Source organism: Bubalus kerabau, chromosome 3 (assembly GCF_029407905.1).
Source record: "Bubalus kerabau isolate K-KA32 ecotype Philippines breed swamp buffalo chromosome 3, PCC_UOA_SB_1v2, whole genome shotgun sequence".
Classification (NCBI taxonomy): domain Eukaryota; kingdom Metazoa; phylum Chordata; class Mammalia; order Artiodactyla; family Bovidae; genus Bubalus; species Bubalus kerabau.
The window spans coordinates 132,823,711-132,828,165 of record NC_073626.1 but is presented as its reverse complement, the minus strand read 5'-3'; the positions used below and the strand labels follow the sequence as shown (position 1 = coordinate 132,828,165).

At 43.1% G+C, this 4,455-nt stretch overlaps 1 non-coding gene across 1 annotated transcript; it reads right to left on the bottom strand.

Moving 5' to 3' along the window:
* Positions 1 to 2,712: 2,712 nt before the first annotated feature.
* On the bottom strand, positions 2,713 to 2,784 carry TRNAC-ACA (transfer RNA cysteine (anticodon ACA)). Its single transcript has one exon. It is a non-coding gene; the product is annotated as a tRNA-Cys (tRNA).
* Positions 2,785 to 4,455: the final 1,671 nt, after the last annotated feature.

Sequence of the window (4,455 nt, the reverse complement as noted above, 5' to 3'; positions counted from 1 at the left end):
CTGTCATGTGTCAGTTACTCAGTCATGTCCGACTCTTTGTGACCCCACAGGCTGTAGCCTGCCAGGCTCCTCCGTCCATTGGATTTTTCAGGCAAGAATATTGGAGTGGGTTGCCATTTTCCTCCTCCAGGGGATCTTTCCAACCCAGGAGTTGAGCAGGTGTCTCCTGTGTCTCCTGCATTGCAGGCAAATTCTTTACCTGTTGAGACATCAGAGAAGCCCTAATTTCTGGACGTGAAGGTATTTTTAGCCTTTTTTTGAGGTGGGGGGCATCTGTGGACCTTTGTTTTGTACTACTGAGATTTTCCTGACTAAAATTTCCCAGGTGGCACTCATGGTAAAGAACCTGACTGCCAATGCAGGAGACGTAAGAGGTGCAGGTTTGATCCGGGATTGGGAAGATCCCCTGGAGGAGAGCATGGCAACCCACTCCAGTATTCTTACCTGGAGAATCCCATGGGCAGAGGAACCTGGAGGGCTTACAGGCCATAGGGTGACAAAGAGTCAGACACTGCCGGTGACTTAGCACACAGCACACGTGTAGTTTTGAGTGCTGAGTTTTCACTCCCAAACATTATGTCACAACCATTTTTACATTTAGAAATATGAAAGAATTTTAATTCATTTTAATTACTAAGTTGTTTCCTTTTCTTTGTTAAACACTGCTGTCATAAACCCTGTGAACATAAATATCTTCATTTCCTGTATTTTTCCCTCTTAGCTAGTATTCCACAAGTGGAATTACTGAATCAAAGAGTCAGAGTGTATTTAAGGCTTTTGATATATTCATGAGCTGTGCCTATAACAATTTGTATTCTCCCCAGTCAAGAGTGCCAGTGCTCATCTCATTAAGAATTAAGCACTAGATTTTAAATCATTCTGTAGATTCTGTAGATGAGAAACATGTATTTATCTGTGTTTGCATTTTCTTGATGACTTGTGAGGTTGAATGTGCTGTCATAGGCACATCTACAAATTATGTGTTCTTTTAGGTGAGTATATTTTTCATGCTATTTCCAAATTCAGAGAGGGAGCTAATGTTTTTCTTATTAATTATCTGAACTCTTAACACACAAAAGGCAGCATTACTTTTTCATGTATATAGCAAATATTGTCTTCCTGGGTTTTTTTTCTGGTTCTTCCTCATCGGCATTGAAATAGTTTGACTTAGCTGATGGGTAAGTTGGCAACTTATCAGGAAAGCAGACTGTGGCTCTGTATATTTTAAGAGTAGTGGAGAGAAGGGATTTGATTCAGTAATGTTGCCACAAATTGTGAGTATTGAGGAGCGTGGAGGGCAGGGTAGAAAAGGCAGTGCACAGAGAGGCACAGACAGACCTAGGGCAGTACACCCCCCACCACACACACTTCCCCAGTAAACCCACTCCTTCTCCAGTAGCACACAGGTCTTTCCAAGGAGGAGTTTTGGTGAGGAGGTATGAAGTCTGAGGGGGAGGGAACCTGATGTTGGTTGCTGATGCTGAGCTGCTAGCCCACTTTGATGTAGACTTTGCTGAAGGCTGGCTCTCAGCTTGCCAGGCAGAGGAGGGTACCCCAAGTTCAAAGTCAGTGAGACTGTGAGACCTCGAACCACAGTCCATGTCCCTGACTTACAGGGCACCTCATCCAAGGGCAGATCTTGAAGCACCCATAATGGTCTGTCTCCGACAGTTTGTAAACTGAACCTAGGGGAAATGGACTGCATAGAAACCCAGCAGAAACACCAGGTAGTCTGAGATAGTTTGAGGCTACCATAGGCAAAAATCTCATGCAGTGGGGTACAGCTCTAATGTTAATCTATTAGGAGCTAGGATTGAAATGAGCCAGGAAGCTTCATGCTGGGAAGAAAAACAAACAAACAAAAACCAAACAGAAGCAAAATAAATAAACAAACACAAAACCAACCAAACAAAGAAACCAAACAAACAGGAAGTGCACGGAGAAATGTGGGGGTGGAGCTGGCTTGAATCTTAGAAGAGCCTGGGTAAAGGGCACAGCCTGGAGCTCAGCCTGGGTGGTTCCCACACAGTGGGGAACGTGTGAATTTTCAGGGAAACACGTCCCCGGAAGGCATAGGATTATGTAGATGTAGACAATTTCCTGAAGACATAGAATGTGCCAGACCTGATGCTACTTTGAGGACTCTCATATGTGATTATTGCGAATGTCACAGTGTCCTTACAAGGCAGGAGATGCTTTATTTTTGTTTGTTTTTCCTTTCCATCTTCTTCATTTTACAAGAGGGGAAACTGGGCACCAGAGAGGTGAAGTAACTGCTGAGGTTCACACAACTATTCAGTGCAGGCTCTGCTGTGGGGGAAGGGCTGTCAGTTCACTCTCCTTAGGACCCTTCCCTCTCAGCCTGTGTTCCTTGGTGATTCACTGGTTTCCCGCTCAGCTTGATAGGGTTATTCATACCTGAGGCAAGAGGCAAAAAGTTGCTGGACGAATTTCCACTGGGTCCCCTCAGAACACAGGGAACTAGAATTTACCAGCATTTAGTGAATTACAAAGTTCCAGGGAGCCCTTTTTGGGTTACAGCCCTTTCCTCTGGATTTAAGTCTGGATATCTTAGTGAAGTCTTAGTGAAGTTGCTCAGTTGTGTCCAACTCTTTGCGACCCCATGGACTGTAGCCTACCAGGCTCCTCTGTCCATGGGATTTTCCAAGCAATAGTCCTGGAGTGGATTGCCATTTCCTTCTCCAGGGGATCTTCCCAACCCAGGGATCGAACCTGGGTCTCCTGCATTGTAGACAGACGCTTTACCGTCTGAGCCACCAGGGAAGTCTATATATATACTTCCCTACCAGGGAAGTCTGGATATAACTGAACTAAAAAATGGCTTCTCCAGCTGCTCCCAGCTGAACTCTTGGCCCAACAAAGGAAGAGTCAGCTTCCTCCTCTTTTACTGTCTTGGGCCCAAGATGAGGGAGGAATTCTGGGCATGGAGTCTGTGACTGGCAAGACAGAGTGGTGATTCTATTTGCTGTGAGCCCCACTTATTTCATGCCAGAGCAATGTCACTAGCAAGGAAGTACCAGGATTGGGAATGTGGTGATAATGACTTCTCATTCGTGGGTCACCACTTGCCACTTTGCCAAGTGTCTTTGCCTCCAAGGTTTTCTCATGGGCTAAGTGGGGTTAATGATGCCTCCATCTGGTGTGCTTCTAGGGAGCTGTTGCAGGACCCCCTTGGAACCTCACACATTCATTAAGATGATAAGGTACAGGCTTCACAGCACTGTAGAAAAAGTTTAAAATATCATGTGAAATAAACACACACAGACATAAATGTGTGTCATGATCTCCACCAGATATAATTGGTCCACCTCCAGATGATAATGGTCATGGCAAGGCCATGTGGATGTGAGTGACTATTTATTTCTTTCCTTTATAAGTTTCTGCAGGGGGATGGCTCTACACAATAAAATTGGTGTATTTCATACTCTCTCACTTTTGATAGCCCATTACAATTATATGAAAGGAACAATAAAAGAAATTAGTTTCCATTTTGCAAAAAGTCAGACATGACTTAGCGACTGAACAACAGTAACAACAAACTATTATAAATAGAATGAATAAATAACAAGGTCCTATTATATAGCATATGGAACTATATTCAGTATCCTGTAGTAAATCTTAATGGAAAAGAACATGAAAATAATGTATGTATATACATAGGGCTTCCCCTGATGGCTCAGTGGTAAAGAATCTGCCTGCAACTCAGGAACTGCAAGTGACACAGGTTTGATCCCTGGGTTGGGAAGATCCCCTAGAGGAGGGCATGGCAACCCACTCAAGTATTCTTGCCTGGAGAATCCCATGGACAGAGGCGCTTGGCAAGTCTGGCAGGCTACAATCCATAGGGACACAAAGAGTCGGATATGACTGAAGAGATTTAGCATGCATGCATATGTGTGTATATATATATATATATACACACACACATATGTATATACATATATATATACATAATGGAAAATCTTAATGGAAAATAATATGAAAATAATGTATATACAAATATATATATACATATAATCTTAATGGAAAAGAATATGAAAAGAATGTATATTATATGGCTTCCCTGGTGGCTCAGTGGTAAAGCATCCACCTGCCACAGCAGGAGACAGAGGTTCAATCCCTGGATCAGGAATATCCCCTGGAGAAGGAAATGGCAGCCCACTCCAGTATTTTTGCCTGGGAAATCCCATGATCAGAGGAACACGATGGGTTACAGTCCATGGGGTTACAAAGAGTCACGCACAACTGAATACACACACACACACACACACACACACACATATAACTCAATCTCTTTTCTGTACACTAGAAATGAATACATTATAAACCAACTGCACTTCAATAAAAATAAAAAAAATTAACTTCCAAAGGGAAGATGCTTTAAGGGGATCCTTCAGCACGTAAGAGATTTCAATAACTGTGGGAAAATGGATA